General features: G+C 45.3%; 1 protein-coding gene across 7 annotated transcripts in view; it reads left to right on the plus strand.

Annotated features, from left to right (window-relative positions):
• The window catches only part of CARHSP1 (calcium regulated heat stable protein 1), a 65,715-nt gene that overhangs the window by 34,603 nt on the left and 13,917 nt on the right, over positions 1–17,195 (plus strand). Inside the window, exon 1 of one of the 7 annotated variants that reach the window (XM_042864850.1) lies at positions 4,221–4,277. The exons of 5 other annotated variants lie outside the window; for them this stretch is intronic. The gene's annotated coding sequence lies outside the window, so the exon portion shown is untranslated. Of the gene's footprint in view, positions 1–4,220; positions 4,278–4,367; positions 4,451–17,195 lie in introns of those variants that run through there. One more of the 7 variants, XM_042864851.1, reaches the window with a different exon arrangement.

A 17,195-nucleotide genomic window follows, 5' to 3' on the forward strand; every position in this document is an offset into this window, starting at 1 on the left:
CAAGTGGAGCTTTCAGGAAAGGCAGAGACTGGGGCTGCCCTCGAAGGAGTGGCTGAGCAAGCAGAGGTGGCCAGTGAGGCAACATGTGGTAATGACTGAGAGTAAATATAACACAGATTTATGGGGGAGAAGATGCTAGCTGAAGGAGGAAGAGGGTCCAGTATTTTATGTCTCATGTAGCTGATAATTTCTGTCTCATTTAGTTAATTATAGGATTACAGGTTGCTTATGGCAAACATAATCTTTATTCAGGAGGAGTAGAACCTGAAAACAAGTAAGGCAAGAGAAAAAAATCGATGTGCAGAGACTAGATGGACCTACCAAGCTGTTCACTAACGACTCCTGCATTGGCATAGAGTCCCCTCGTTTTTAATAAAGGTGACAGAATTTCACCTACATGCAAATCATGGGTGGATGACTGAAAACATAGTACAGGGAAAGGAATGAAAACCATAAGAAGATAAGCCTGCTAGTGGCCAGCTCATGCCAGCTCTCTTTCTCTGGCCAAGTAAGTGCTACCTGACTACAACCCAGAGCTAACTTACTTGCAAGCTGACTTACTCCTTGTCCATGCCATAGTGTCCCACATGTGGCTGTGAGGGTATGGGACTCATTTTTCATCCTACTATTACAAATGCTCTGGATATGACAACTAGGTCTGAGGACTGAATCCTCCTTCTGAAGGAAAGCTAGAAAGAAGTTTGGCTAAGTTCTCATTGAGAAAGTCATGTTAGTGTTACTCTAACTGTAAAGTTATGGCAGCTGAGGCCTTTGTTTTCATTGTTCCAAGTATGTAAAGTATTTGCAAGGTTGTTTGTGTTGTAATTAGTGTTACCTGAATTCTGAATTGTAAGGAAATTTATGTTTTGAGAACACTTTGTTTCCCTGATCCTGGTGCTATGATTTATCTCAGAATAGCAATGATGTCTTCATTTCCTACACTCTGCAATCTGAATAGAAGTGATCTGAAGCATGATTCAAAGTTACAGATGATTAAGACAGTGAGAGTGCACAATAACTTGTCAGAGACTGGCTATGAAAAAATTGATCTGATAAAATACGATGATTCTATCCAGTTGTATAGTAAACAACTTTCAGTGAAAGGTGAATCACATACTTTCAGTTTGGCACATTGGTGTTGTAGTTTTCATTCAGCTTGCAGCTGGACATGAGAATGTAAAGCACAACAGAGCACTCTGAACTGAGGTGTGCTTAGTATGCCACATCTTAAAAGTGTTAAGGCTGTTTTTCCTCCTATTCTCTACAGTTTGATTGCTCTTATCATTAGGAACCTGGTTCTTATTTCCAGGCACAGTTCATTCATGTCCAGCCTATACTGCCTGTGCTTGTGCCAACCATATCTTGTAGATGAAATAGTTCTAAAAATTGGTCCAGAAGCAGGAACTGGAAATCCTCTGTGGTGCAGGAAGCTGTCTTAGATTAACTCACGCTTTTCCAATAGTGATGACCAGTGTGCACCCTGTGTCAAGTACCAGCACCCATCCAATCTTTGAAGACCTGTTCAAGCCACCTCATCCTTGCTGCTGTACATGAACGTATTTCACCCACCTTTACTTAATGAGTCACATTAGCTGATACATTTCCCCCCTACACACTCATTTCCTTGTCTTAAATTTCGTAAGTAACTGCAGTCTGAATACATTAACGGAATGAACAGTGTTATAATGTTGCTATTCTATCAAGAAATCCTTCTGTTTTTTTATCCCCCCCATTAGAATTGCTGATGAGTGTGCTCTATCCCTGCCACAGCCCAGAGCCACGTCTCAGTAAGCAGGGGATCAGTTGGCAGGAAAGGGGAGAGGCAGGAGAGCCCTGTGGCTCTGCCACCTCCTGTGGCAGCTGTGCCTCAGAGAGGATTCCCAGCCCTGCCTGTGTCCTGGGGAAGGAGCCAACCACCCCACGCCAAGGACAGAAAGAGCAAGGTAGGCAGATGTGCTGAAAATGATTAATTGGTCATTGTTAATTGTTTTGTGGGAAAGGGGAGAGAGACAGCTCAGAGTACGGAGAGATGCTGGAACCTCTCTTGTCTCTAGCAGTTGGTGAAAAAAGCAGCAGGCAAAATCTCATTTCCTGACTGTGACACATGCACATTTACTCATACAGAGTCCTCTGAACTCAGAATTCAGTACTGAAAACCAACCTTGTGACTGTGGACATGTATTGTTGCTATTTTCCATATGTTGTGCACATATGTTTAGGAAGAGGATTGAGAGAGGGTGGAGGAAGAAAGGCAGCTCATGACTAGTGACTTTTGAGGAAGGCACAGGTGTAATCCCAGCCTGGGTGACTGGAGGAACTGCTCTGAGCCATGCTCACTTACATAGTGTTTTCCCTTCATACTCTTCCACCTACAAAGAAATCATTCTGGTGACACAAGGAAAACAGAAAAGATTTCAAACTTTTTACATTTTACAAGATTTATAATTAATATTTTAAGCAAGAGAAGTTATCAGTCCCTTGACTGTTTATCTTATGAAGGGATAAGATTTTCTGTAGAACAGAAGTAGGCACAGAGGTAAGACGCTTGGGAAGCAAACTGTGGTTGACATGAAAAGCTGATTACTTCATGTTGCACAAGCTCCACTCGATCCTCAAGATCACACACTCCTTACTGTGTCAGTACTGCTTATTTTTCTGCATGAAAAGGAAAAGCCTAGTTGCTATCTGTTTGCAGCAGTTTTAATCCAAGTTTCACAACACTGCTTTTTATGTGATTATGGATGGCCAACAGACAGCATGCTTGTCTCCTGTAAATGTTAGCTTTGTAATGATATGAGGATATGCTTTGTCTGGTATCTCTGAGTGGGGAAAAAAACCCTGCAATAATTCTGTGCCTAAGCTATCTTTTTGAAACCGTGCTCTAAAGTACTGCAGCTTAATATCAGCAGGGAAAATTGTGCATAAATGGAAGCACTGCTAAAGCTGATTCCAGGATTCTGTCCCTTAAGAGAACTGTTAAAGGAAACATATTGGCTGGTGCTTTTGACTCAGTTGAGATGGTGAGGTGATTGAGAAATCATCTGATAATTTGGAGAAACCAGAAGAATCAAAGTTGATGTTGGGCATAAATTGATGCACCTCATTTTGTTTTAAATGCTCTTATGAGGGTCATGAGAAGTACTTGTGGCCCAGCTGCTTGCTTTTTGTAACTGGTACTGACCTCTGGTGACAACACTGGATGAAGGCAGCTGCCCTGCCCTGCCATCATTCAGTCGTTCTCATGTTCCTGTTAAGGTCTATTGCAATTAACTGAGAATCTCACCACTCCAGTACTGTGTCATCAGCTGTCTTGCTGCAGTTTCTACTTCAGGCTTAACTCTGGCAGATTACACAGCTCTGGTTCATGCAGATGTGAAACATGTCCAAATGATTCTAATGCAGAACATATGCATGTGCTTTCTCATCAGCTTGCAGCTATGTTCTTCATCCTTCCTCACTGCAAAACTTAGGAAGATTTACCAGGGTTCTTCTGAAAAGTCATCAGACTTTACCAACTTCTCTGGCCTTTCTTTAACACGATTTTCTCACATCATAAGATGGTTTGGGTTGAGAAGAGACCTTGCAGCCCATGCAGTTCCAATCCCCTGCCCTGGACTGGCTGCCCCCCACCAGCTCAGGCTGCCAGGACCCCAACAGCCTGGCCTGGGGCACCTGCAGGGATGGGGCACCCACAGCTCTGGGCAGCAGTGCCAGGGCCTCACCACCCACACAGCAAAACATTTCTTCCCTATATCCAATCTGAATCTCCTCTCTCTCAGTTTAGAACTGTTACTTCTTGTCCTGTCACCACAAGCACTGGCAAAGAGTCCATCTCCAACCTTGTTGACTTTACCCCGAAAGATCCCAGGTCTCTCCAGAGCCTTCTCTTCTCTAGATATTCAATACAGCTCTTTCAGCTTTCAGCTTGCTACGAGTATTTTATAGTTTGACAAACAAACTGAAGGCCAAGCACGTTCCCCTCCTTGTCTGTTCCCGGAGAAAACTTCACCTGTCCGGGTGCTTTGTGTGCGCGCCCCGGGAGCAAGGAGGTTGTTGGGAGAGGGCAAAGAAAGCGAGAAGAAAGGCACGAAGCTGCTGGCTCCGGTCCGAGCGGACCGCCGCGCACCTCTCCCTGCAGCAGCCGCGTTCCTGCTGCCGGCTCGGGGCGGAGCGGGGCTCTGGGGCTGGGCCCTCCCACCGCCTTATAGCGCGCGGCCACCGGGCCGAGCCGGCGCCGCCTGTCTGCTGGCCGAGCCGAGCCGAGTCCTCCGTGCGAGGTGAGCGGGCGGGGCGCCCCGCGGGGGCTTCGGCCGGGGCCGGCGGGCGCTGCGGGCGGGCTGCTCGGTGCTCCTGTTGCTGCTGCTTGCGTTTCTGCGGGGCACCGCGGAGAGCTGGGGCCGGTTGTGCCTGCCGGAGAGGGGCCCGGCTCAGCCTCGCCTTCCCCGTGCCGGTGGGTTGGCTTCCCTTAAAGCTAGCTCCTTACTTATTTTTTCACATACATGCGCTTCGTTGTGTTTTTTTCGTTTGTTTTTGTTTTTTACACTTAGGAATTGGGCATGTGCCGTTGTTACAGTCAGAGGTGTTATTTTGTAGGAAGGCAAAGCGAGGAAAGTGAGGGCGTTCTTCCGCCGGGAGGAACGAGCTCCAGCCGCGCTGGGCGCTACGAGGCCCTCCCGAACTTCTCCCGGCTTCGGCTGCGCTGCGGGCGGTGAGCTGAGCTGCAGCTCCTCCGCTCGCTGAGGCTGGATAAAGCCCTTATTTCGTGTTGTTTGTACGCGGGGTGTACGTGCGTCTCATTGCTTGCTCTTCGGGAGAAGTCTCCAGGTTTAAGTTTTGGATCTGTGCCCCTGAATTTGGCTTCTAAGAGGAGATTGAAGTTGGTTTGTGATGCTGTTTTTGCTGGAGCCGCAGAGCTACTTCTGAGAAATGTTTGCAGAACCCTCAGTGGTGCTGTGCTCGGTTACCTTGAGAGCCTGAGAAGCCTTTGGGGCTGCTGTGACGTGATAGTCCTGATGAATTATTTTGGCGTCTTTTATTTTCATTGGTGAGGTTGAAAGGTTGCGCTTTTTTTTGGTTTTGTTTATTTTTTTATTTTTTTAAACTGCTGTTGTAAGCATCACCTTCTGACTTCTGCATTGTTTGGCAAACGAGCGAAGGGAGACAGCACGTGGCTCTGGTGAGTGACCCTTTGCAGGAGCGGGGCCATGGCTGACGCTTGTCCTGCAGCCCTGTGTGCATCAGGGCAGCGCAGTGTTGTGCCACTTCTGTCCTCGTGTGACCTGTTCACCTGCTTCTGGCCACATGTACCCTCTGCACGGCCCTGAGCATCTGCTGCTGTAGCTTTCCCATGGCTGTATTTATTTCCATCAGCAACATCCTCCCTTATTTGCATGCATGTATGCACAGAAGTATCTATGTGCAAATCACTTGAAAGCAACCTGATGAAGCTGGGTTATGCAGAGTTCTGTCGTCTTTTATGGCTGTTGCTGTTTGAGTAGAGGTGTACATCTAGTGAAGCCAATCTTTGTGTGCTAGAGGGATTACTATACAAACTGTACAAATACAAATGCATCTAATGCTAGTTAAGCAGCATTATAGCAAACCACTGATGTCTGGTATTACACTGAGTGACATGGGACTGAATGAATGGTGGTGTTGTGTTATTTGTAGGCTGAGATTGCTCTTGGTGCTAAATATTGTGCTGGGGCACATGTCACTGATCTGTGAACAGTGAGTGCTGGAGAGATGAAGGGAGCCTTGGAGGCAGAGGTGCTTGTTGTTAAAAGAACCAGCAGATGTGATCTCTGAGAGGGGACAAGACAACACCGGGCAAGTTAGCACTGAAGTGTGAAACTCGTGTGAAAGTGTGGCAGTGTTTCTGCTTGGGAATGTAAGTGAGCAGTGAGAAACTGACCAACAGTCAGGCTGGCTATGGCTGGGGGGCCTTAAGGGGAAAGCTGTCACTAGTTTTACTTCCCTCTGCTAAAGTTTCTACTGGATAATTGCCTGTGGGAAAGACTCAGCAAGGAGTGATGGTAAATTCTGAAAGCATGAAGGAGTGAACGCTGTCATTAGTGAAACTGGATGAGATAGTAACGCTTCAGACCTGCACTAATAAATATTCTGATGTTGGTGGAGGTCTGACCCTCACCTGGGGGGTTTCTAAGAGAGTCTAAGGAGAGAGGTGCCTAGTCTGCAAAGTGCAAAACCCCACAGCTTCCTCTTCAGGAGAGCAGGCCCTGAGCCCTGTGTGTACTCACCACAACCCTACCCTCAGCTGGGAGCAGAGCTCTGTGCTGTGCAGGGTGGTGGCAATCTCTGGGGAGATGAAAAGAAGTAAATAGCTATGTAGTTTTTTTTGCGTGTGTGAGTATGAAATTTTTGAAAACACCTTCAAATGCTGCTTTTTGCAACAGGTTGTGGTGGAAACTAAACTAAACGGAACTGCTGAAAGACTGGAGAGAAATGAGAGATGCAAAGTGGTGATTTAGATCTGTGTGAAGCGTTATTCCTTGGCGTAGTTCAGCTAAAATGAAAAATAGGAAGCATTAATCTGCTGAACTGCTTTCTGTTTTCTCCCAGGGCAGGTAGAGATGGTTGTTTTGCTTCCATCCGTCTTGGTCTAATATTGTCTTTTCATCATATCCAAGGTGGCCCCCTCCGCAGCTCAGCTATCTTAATTTCCTCTGCTCTCTGAGCTGCTTGTTTCCGCTCTTGCTGTTCAGCCGCGCTGTCTCTGGGGGGCTGTGGGGGGTTCAGAGCCAAGTGAAGCAGTCATAGCCTTGTGCAGCTTTATGCTCTTCTATAATTGTGTTCCCTTGAGCAACCTTTGCTAGCTAGGCACTGAGTTCAGGTCTTTTCTGTGCCTGTTTTCATTATTCACAACAGATGTGTGGATATAGAGTATGTGATACAACCCAGGCTGTGAGGAAGAGCACTGATGAGGCAGTAAGCAGTGCCTGTGCAGCTTTCAGAGGTAGTGCTACACACAGCAGTGTGCAACTCACCCTGCTGCAGCACTGCTTCTTGCAGTCGCCCCTTCCTGAGAGCACACAGCTGCCTCTTACTGTGGAGCAGGGCTTTTTGTAAACAAGCGTGAACAAGGTCACTTGGAAAACTTTGCTTTTTCCCCAAGCATTTGGTTAGCAAGAGGAAAAAAAAGGAACAGAAGATGCAGAGGTGGAGCTGCTCTGTCACGTAGTGGCATCTCAAAGCGCTGTCTGAGCTTGGGTGTCAGCTGCAAGGTGCACCTGGGAGAGGAACTGAGATGATGCGTTCTTTCTCTGCGTGGTACAGAAAGGCGTTTACTTGCCTTCCACTTCTGTTATCTGTGGGCCACGTGGGATGCATTAAAATGATGCTTGCCTGCTGTGCCCCAGGGAAGCTGTAAAGCATCATGCAAGTCAAGTCTCAGCTTCTTTGGTTTGGCCGTAGAGCTTATGGGTAAATGGGGCGTGCGTTCTGCCCTGGGAGCCTGACCTCATGCTGGTGGAGGGGCTTTAACAGCCTGGAAAGCCTGGCTTCAGCTCTATCAGTTTTCATTTGAGTGGTTCCTTTGATGCTACAGTTTTACTGTCTGACTACAGTCCTGCTGTGTGATCTCAGAGGTTTGCTGGTTGGTTGGTTGCCACTGGCTTGAGGCAGTCATACAGCTGCTTTTCTCATTGGGTCAGTTTAAGATAAATAATAAGATAACCTGAGACATCCTTTTTAACCAATGATTGAGTTTCTGGGTGCTAATGACCCTAGCATTATGAGATTACTGCATTTACTAATGAAATTTGGAAGATAAATAAGTTCAGTTCCTTATGTCTATTAAAGTTTTTGACCCATTATCCACAGTTTTGGCCTCCTTGGTCCTACTTAACACTTGCCTTGAATTCCGTGTTTCTCCAGGGAGGAGCTGGAGGTGTGGTGATGGACTTGAATGGCATTTAAATACTACCGTGTGTTGAGGATGGGAAATTTAAGTGTGGCCTTTGAATTCCTGTGGGGCTGCTGGGGTAGTAATTCTGCTTGGTACCCTGTGATGGTGTGTTTCACCTAGCAGCTGCCTCTGAGCTGCATCCTGCCTTGAAAAATAATCAGGTAATAGAGGGGTAAAGTCACTGAGAGAACAAAGTAACCAGCAGTTACAGCCGGGAGTGGCTTTCCACTGAGAACAGTGTGATGGAGGAGGGCTGTATTACAGTACTCTGGAAAAAGCATGTGAGGCTGTGTGTGCTGGATGGCCATTGTCCTTCCACTATGGCTCTGTGCCCGATCCGATCAGATCGCTGTGTATAAGATAGAGGAAAGCAGAGAACCTTGACCCAACAGTTTCACTTGAATATTAAACAGTGCTGATCCTTTGCCATGCCTCATGGGCAGCATATGACTTTGGAAGTGGCAGAGTATTAAGAGCTAAAGCTGATCCCAACAAGAGCAAAGTCCATGCTGGTACAGCTTACAGTGGGAAGTTGCAGGCTTACAGGCAGTGGGGGCTGCCATAAAACTGAGGTAGGAAGCAAAACTGGGTTGAGTGTTTCATGTCTGTGAAGCACAAGGATGGTGTGGTAGGTGCTTCATTGCTTTCCTTGCCTACAGCTCTCAAAAGGCTGTTTACTCCCCTAACTACCAAGGCAAGGAGCAGGGAGGCTTGCAGCAGACCCAGCATTTCTGATGCTCTTCTTGCCCTCCCAGTGCTGCCTGGGGCAGGGAGCTGGAATGTCTCTATTCTGAGTGGTGGTTTTGCCCTTGAAGACTCTGTGTCTTAAAACCTTTCCAAGGAGCATCGCTTTTCTCAAGTTTTTTGCCCCTTGCTGTTTTAAGGGCTGCCTAGACACAATCTGTCCAAGAAATAATCATTAAATCTTGCCTTCCAGTTTGGGAGGAATTTATGAGTATACTCACATGTTTGGTTTCTGTTGACCAAGGCACTCTAGCTTTAGGGAAGATAATGTTTTATGAGCTCCTGCTTTTTGGTGGCTGTTTGATGGCTTTCTCTTCATGATACAAGTGCAGAAAGCTGGTCAAAGGCATTTGCTTGTTTTCAGTTATGTCGGCTACTTGATTAAAATAAACCACAGTCGTGATTGCAACTTCTTTACAATTACTTGAAAGAGGAAATGTAACTACTTAAAAAAAAAAAAAACGGGGGGGGGGGGGCGGCGGGGAAAAAAGCATTTCCTGTTTACAGAATTTATACCTGTTACTTTATTTTAATGTTTTTTTTAAAGCAGTTTCATTATTTGTATCACTTTGCTCTCTGTGTTGCTGTGGAAAGCGTGTCTGGAAAGTGGTCTTATGCAAGTCTCAAGTTCTGCATGAGTGTACAATTGGTTTCTGTGCAGAGGGGCTGCTGCTGCCTGGGACTCTGGGGAGCTCCAAAAAGCTGTTCTCACAGATGAGTAGTGCAAAGGTTCTAGGTAATTTTTGTCTCCATGTGAATCCATGTGGCTCCTTTCTCTTCCGATTGTTTCTTTTTTCTCCCTTTTATTTTTCTTATCACAAAACTTACGCGAGAAAGATTTCTCTTAGGGTCATGAGATAAGATATATTGTCTTGTACCCACAGCAGCAGTTTCCTTCCCTTTCAAGGAAGGAAGCTGGCTGCTGGAGCCAGCCAGAGCTGCATCTGGCAGAGCCATGGCACAGATGCTGCCGGCCCCAGGGCTGTGGGGCTGTTGTATGGCTACCTGTGCTTTCACATATTGGCCTCTCCCACCCTTCCACCCCTCTGGCTCTTTTGCAGCAAGATTTCTTCAGGAAATCCTCCCGGAGGAGTAAAATAAGAACCAAAGGGGTTGCGCAGCTGTCCTGGCTGTAACTGCTGTAATACAGTGCCGAGTACAATTTCCTATTAAATGTGTACTTTATGTAAGTTTCATATATCAGTTTTATCTTAAAAGTTTTTTATATCAGTTTCAAACCTGAAGAACGTACATGCCTCATGATTTGTTTTGTTGCTTCTATCGGTTGATTATTTTATTGATTTATTTTTTTTGCCTTCCCTGGAAAGCATCTGTTGCTTGTTTCCCTGCTTTATCCTGCTTAGGTTTTAAGCGTGAACTCAGTAGGCGTAAATAACACTTGCAGCATCTCTGGTTCTGGACAGCTCTGGCCTGTTCTGCACGTTTCCAGCGCAGCACTGGAGCTGGGGCTCTCGAAATCAGAGCGTGGTAAATAGTTTTATTGATGTGTAAGTAGACACGAAATCCAGGCTCACACACATGGCTCTGCTGGCTCTGCGATTTCGTGGGCATTGAAACAATGCCGTTCCTGTTGCCATTTAACTGACTCTGAACTCTGAGAGCGAATGTGCTGAGCAAGAAAAACTAGTTTTTGCATGCCTGGTAATTGGACTGAAAGCAATCAAACTTCTATAGGTCCATTTTCTCATTAGTCAGATAAGAATGATGCATTACTGAAATAGACCTGCTGGACTGCTGGTATTGTAAAATGAGTTTGAGACTAAAGAGATTTTTCTTTTCTTTCTTTTTCTTTCCCCCTAGGAATCTACTTCCCAAACTGTTGGTCATAGGGATGTGATGGAATTTGTTTAATGTCTGGTTTCTGAAGGATTCACGGTGCTTGCTGAAGTGGCTGTTGTTCCTGAAGCAGTTTGGGAGGTTGTGAGCGGTGGGTGTGTGCTGAGCTGTATGCCTGCTCATGCTAACACACATCTGTTTACACCATAGAGAGACGACCTGTTTGTCAACACTGCAGACCACATATGGTTGGTGGCAAGTTGTGTGAGTCACCATTGTTCCGTGGCAGTGGAAGGTACAGCTGTTCCCTGGGGTGCTCCAAGCACTGCAGCCAGGTGTGCATAGGGATCCTCCCCTGCTTGGCACTGCTGCAGCCTCACCTTGAGCACTGCATGCAGTTTGGGCACCACTGTATGAGAAGGACATAAAACTATGAGAGAGAGCATCAAGAGGAGGGCTGCAGAGATGGAACTGTTCAGATTTCAGAAGCTTTTCCTAAGAAATACAAATCCTTATCTTTTCTCGTGGCTTGGGAGGGCACTTCTGTTAAAATCTGCAGGAAAGGAGCTGACAGCAGTTAAATTGCATGGCACCCAAATTCCCTGAGGCAAGGTGCTATGCTGAACACTTTTGAGATTGTTTTACTCCTTTGAAGATGCTGAAATAAAGTCCTGCACTTGGAATTAATTCTTTTTGGCAATGTCCTGATAAATTCTTGTTTTCTTGTTTCTGTTGGAGCTGTGTTGGGTACAAGGGCTGGACATCCCCTGCTGCTGCAAGCTTTGCTGGACTGGGCTTTTGGATGAGCAGAAGCTTGCATCTAGTGTGGGGAGCTATACTGTAAGCTGGGTTGAGAAATACAGCAGAGGGAAGGAAAGTAGAAATACAACTGTGAAGTGGGCCAGCGATCTATAAGCTTATACATATATAGCACAAGCCTTGGAAATAGGACACAAGTAGGAATATGTGGGTTGGCATAAGGAAGGACTTCAATGGAAATTGAGACCATTTCATTGCTGGTCAACAGAAACTAAGATATTTTTCACCATTGTGTCACATACGTAGGACTTGCTTTTTTTTCTACGAAATTTCAATAAATTGTGTATTTGTCAGTCACTTATTGATTTTGATGTAGGTTCCAAATGAGGTCTTAATCATAAGCCCTTTGGTTAATTTCTGAGAGACAATTGGAGTATTTTCAGGAGGGATGTTTCAAATGATGTGAAGTGTTGCAGGGCAGTGAGACTGGAGGTCAGAACAGTCAGAAGATAGAGCCAGGGCTGAAAGGAGCCTGGTGTCTGTGGGCGCCTTGCAGTATGAGTGTGGTGGCTGAGTTATTTGTGAGTGGCTTCTTTCTCAGCACCCTGTTATTTGCCTCTTGCCGTTGGCAAGATGTTGGCAGATGAATTGTCCTCAGAGGAGAATTTTTTTTTTCCCTTTGGTAATACTTTAAGGTCTCAAACTTCCATGATTGTAGACCTTTCTAATGTGATCTGTTTTCTCCTACTAAAATGTTGATTAGGGAGAAAACACAGTGAACTAATTGTTCTGAGAAACACTTGAGCCGCATAAATATTTCAGGGGATTTTAGTAGCCCGGAGATCTCAGAATTGCACATGAGCAAACATACCTATAACTATGGTTGACTTTCTGTGTTGTGAGGAGGCTGGAAAAGGAAGAGCTCCTCCAAAGTACCTTAGGGTTTATGTTCCTTGCAATTGCATGGTGTTGTGTAAGTCACTTTTGCCTTGTGGATCAATGGTTAGAGGTTGCACATGTTTTAGTGTAAATATTTTCTGCCAAAATGACGTAATTCCTGGAACAAACTCACATGGGATGCACTGACATGGAAGTAATGGCAGGAACAAAGCTTCAGGCTTGCAAAAGCACTAAAGGAAGATTGTGGAGCTCGAGAGCAAGCGCTGGAAGGGACAGTTTGTTCCCTGTTCAGCCATGTATTGTGCTTCGTCTGGGAAATAATGTACGTTCAGTGTGATTGAAGCCTATTTAGCAAGAATAAGTTGATAAATATTAAGTGTTGCCATTTTATCCAAGAACAGAGCTCCCAGTTCTGGCTAATGGTGTGATGAAGGGAGCAGGAGTCTAGTGTGATTCTTTGTTGGAAACCATCAGATGCTGAATAGATAACATCTTGCTCTTGGTCCACATGAAACCACCTAACTCATCGACAAACTGATTTTTTAGAACTATTTGTTACTGTGAGGGTTTATTGTCTAAGAAGTAGTAATTGCAGCCATTCAAGTGTGAAGTCACAGGAGCAATTTAGAAATCCTAAGATGTGCTTTAAAAAGCCACGAGGTTTTTCTTTTGTAGTTAGAAATGTAAAAGCAAGGAAAAGAACAGAAAGAAGCTTGTAGCCTGCCCCCCCTTTCTGTCTTTCTCCCATTTGTGTCACCTCTAGTGGAAAATTTAAGGCTTGATTTATGAATAAGCCTGTACTCTTCTCTGTGTGCTCCTCTGAGCTAATGCTGCCCTTTGTTGTATATTATGCCCTTCCCTTTTATTTTCTTATCTTATTTGCTGTTCTCTGTGTTCTGAACTCTGTCCTTTCTTAATGTCTTTATATTCACTGTCAATTAAAGGGAGATTTTTTTCTTTTTCGTATGTCGGTTAAGCTGTGGGACTTCTTGCCACAGAATACTGTGGTGTTAAAGGGCTTGGGAAGGGTTTGGCAAAGCTCCTAGTATGTTATTAAATATCTCTGTACCACCTCTGGCATAGCATTTGTTTAAGCTTTGTGTTATGGGATGTCGGAAAGGTGTTGATAGTAAGTAACCCTGTGTGCTCCCCTTGTATTTCACTCTGACCTAGTCAGACATTATGGCTACTGGTGTCAGACTGGATGAAGTCATCCTGGTGTTCCCCTGTGTCACTGCAGAAGTCTGTGATCTCTCTTCTTGATTACCTTCCCTTTATTATAGCCTGTGTGAGACATGTAAGATTAACTGTCTGAAGAAGCCAGTATATGCTGTTATGTACTTGTGTGGTGTTTTCTGCTCCAGGAGAGGAGTGGTTGGTGCAAGGCTTTCCTGTCCCTGGCAGTGATTTGGCATGCATTTGGGCAGTGCTGTGACACCAGCATCACTGCACTGCAACAGAAAGCATTGGGGTTATAGACTGACCACATTCCTCCCCAGCTCGTGGTGTCTTAAATTTAATATGTTGTTAATCTGTACACTCTTACTTCAGGCAAAGCCTAGTGAGTGCTATCACCTATGGCAGCTAATGCACTCCAGCTGGGTACAGCTTCCTGTGACAGCTTACAAATAAAAGATTCTGGCTGACTATTTGTGCTGGGCAGTTGAGAGCAAGAATTTAAAGCAGCATCGGTGGCAGAAAATGTGGGATTTCTAGTAAAATAGGCTCTTGATTCCTCTGCAGTTTTGTTACAGTAAGTCATGGGGTATCACTTGGGGTACAGCTGTCTTTATCACCGTAAACCAGGTGAAACGTGCACCTACCTAATCCAACTTCCTACTCTGTTCCTTAACCTAAATGCATTTATTTTTTTTTTTTAAATCTGTCTGCTTGCGTGAACAGTGAAAGGAGATGACTCCTCTTTATCAGTGTACTTCATGGGCTGCTGCTGACTTGGTTCCCCTGCCATCCCTTTCTGTGATCTCTGCTGTGCAGTGTAGGTTGGGGCTGTTCCAGCAGTACTGCTCTCAGAGGCATCAAGCTGCTTGGTGGAGGAACACAAAGCAGCCGTGGTGTTTGGGGAAAGGGTTCTTGCTGTTGGGCTGCTTGCAAATAAATTTTGCTGCTTAAACTTTGCCTAGTTCTAATCCAAACTAATCTGCATGCATAGATGAGCACTAGGAATTTTCTTTGTATTTTATCTGCCTTATAATTAGGCTTTTATTGAATGTGGGGACAGTTGGGTGGTGTCCTGATCTCCAACTGTGGCCTGCTAAGAGCATAATGTTTATACAGTAATCCTTTCTGTTGACACATCACATGCGTGTTGCAAGTGTTCCAAGTTTTAATGTTAATTGAAATGCCAGTATTAATTGTGGAAAGTTGCTTGTAAGCAAACTAAGCTGGAAGGAGAAACTTTCTGCGCCCTTGGTCCCTCACATTCATCAGAGCAAGGCAGTGGGAGGAGTGGGAGTGTGCATGCCTTCGGTGTGTGAGAGCAAGGGACATGCTGCTGGGGATTCTGCCCTGGAGCAGGATTGTTCTCAGAAGCGATCAGTGTGTTGTGATGCCGGCAGTGTGAGAAGGGATCGGTAGTGTGAGAAGGGATCGTTCACAGAGAGACATGGCAGGGTGACAGGCTCCAGGAAACCTGGTCTGGCTTTTTCCTAGGTGATTCCTTTGCTCAAAAGAACCTAGGTTTTCTTGGTAGCATGATGGTACTGCTCAGAATGTTTAAATTCCCCCAAATTTGATGTATTTTTAGTGGTATGGGGCAGTCTTAAAAAAGGACAGAAGAACAATGTGTAAATGTGAGGGGAAGTGATGACACTTGCATGTCACCCACCGTAATTATTTCCATAGATTATTTTTTGGGGGGAGAACTTAAGAAATTTCTCCTGCGTGTACTGTGTTCCATGCATTGTATTTTGTCTATGTTTTAGTGTGGTGTGTTCCTACAGTGCTTAAAATAAATCTGTGTTGGTCAAAGTTGATTGAACTGTGTGTTGAAATAAATAGGTGAAGGCAGTGTGTGGTTGGAGTACTCTGAAGTGCAGCGCCTGGAAATGTCACTGCCTGCCATCACACTGCCTTCAGTCAGTAGATAGTGGAAGGAATGAAAATACTTCACAGGCTTAAGGAGAAGAGATCCTGCCCTGATTGCCTCCTCTGTCAGAGCTGCATCTCGCTCAGCTGCTGGGGTGGGGCAGGTAGAAGAGCTGTCTGAGAGCTGATCTTGCTTTGCAGAGCTCGGCTCAGAGCCAAGGGCAAGGTCAGAAAAACCTTTGAAAAAATTCTCACTAGCTGTATTTGGAAGGTGAGACCTGCACAAGTGAGGCCGGCTGGGAGGACTCGGGTGTGGGTGTTGATTTTTGGTGTTTGCTGGCGCTTCCCTGTGTGCGCACAGCCTCGCGTCTGCTCAGTGGTGCACAGAAGTGGGGCTGGCACTTCTGCTCCTCTAGGAGGAGTGCTGTCAAGTGAATCTGTGTGTGAGCAACAGTGCAGTAAAATAGCCAGTCGCTTCGGAAAGCTGCAGGCTTCCTGTGGCTGCTCAGGCCTCTGCCCTGCTCAGAGCTGTGCTCTCTGTTGGGCAGGCAGCCTCCATATATCTGCCCTGCAGAGCTGCTGTCACATCTGGGCTGGTGTGACAGAAGGTACCAGGCTGTTTGGCTGCTGCGGCCGTGGGCAGTGAACAGAAAGGGCGTTTTGCAGTGCAATGGTACTGCGTGTTCCACACGACGTTTTACTTTATATCTGAAGAGCAGAGGGCACAAAAATAACCTAAATGAGAACAATAACCTAAATTAGCACTCTTCTAAATCCATTTAACCTGTTTTGTTGTAAATATTTCTGTGGCTCGTCTGTATTTTAAAGAAGAAGAGAGAAAATTCCGCCTCTCTGCCCTTCTTTCAGGATAAGGATGGGCAGCGCTTTGTGTTTGGCTTGACTGCTGGTGCAGATGAGTGCAGAGCTCTGCGCTTCGCTTGTCACCTGGTGGTTTATATTTAGAGGAGAGAAAGTGTGCATTTCTGTGAAAGCTGCTTTTTCAATTGTGCAAAAGCTCAAGTCAGATGCTGAGTTATCAGAATGAGGCTTGAATCATTTGAAATCGTTTAAATTTTAATCATTTAGCTTTTTATTTTTTTTTCCTGTCACCTATTAGAGTTGTAGTCCTGCCAGTTCAAAACATGCACTCCTTGAAAGCAGGCTGCCCAGTGCAGAGGCCTTCCCAAATCGGAGACTTCCTCGCAGTGCTCGCTGCAGCAGGCCTTTTTTGAAGAAGGCTTGGAAAATCACATCCCTTTGGTGTTATTTTGGTCTTAACTGAATGTTGTCCATGATGCTGGGCAGAGCATTAGCTAGTGGATTGTAAATGCTATCCATATTTGGACAATTTAAAGCCATGTTTTTGTTTCCATCTCTGTTCTACTTAAGAGGAGGGTGGAAAGCTTAAGCTGGTGCGTGAACATGACTATCCACTTTTACCTTCTCAGAGCCCTCAACAATTAAACACAAATGCCTTTGTTCCCTGGTGACTTCATTCTTAGAAGACCTTTTTAATTTTACTCATTAGTTTCAGGAGGGAATAATGAAAATCTGTCATTGTCAAGAAGGCTGCATCTCTAATGTGTGAGGGAGCTGCTCCATAATTCATGGGCAGGAGAGCATGGGTGTGGAAAGGACGGTGCAAAATGGAGATGAGATTTCAGTTCAGTGAGTCTTGGACCTAAAGACAGCTTTTCTATTCTTCATGATATTTTCTTGACCTGTATTACTACACGTTTTGCTAACTCATCCAGATATTTTTAGATTTTCTAATTTAAGAATGTGCCGAATTATTGGTTATTTTTGTAATACTTGTTCTGTCTTTTGGTGATGGAAGGGAGTTTGCTCACCAGAGCAATGCTGATTTATTTCTCTTCCATCTGTCCCTTTGTGTACTTGTAAGCTATGCATACTTGTGTGCAGAAGTGCTGCTGTTTCTCATCATTCCCTCTCTTCTCATAGATTCCTTGAGATTTTTCTTGTGTGATGAGCCATGTATCACTGTTGGTGTGCTACAGTATAG

This window comes from Lagopus leucura, unplaced genomic scaffold, assembly GCF_019238085.1.
Source record: "Lagopus leucura isolate 7727_CA_CO unplaced genomic scaffold, USGS_WTPT01 Super-Scaffold_760, whole genome shotgun sequence".
In the NCBI taxonomy this organism is placed as follows: domain Eukaryota; kingdom Metazoa; phylum Chordata; class Aves; order Galliformes; family Phasianidae; genus Lagopus; species Lagopus leucura.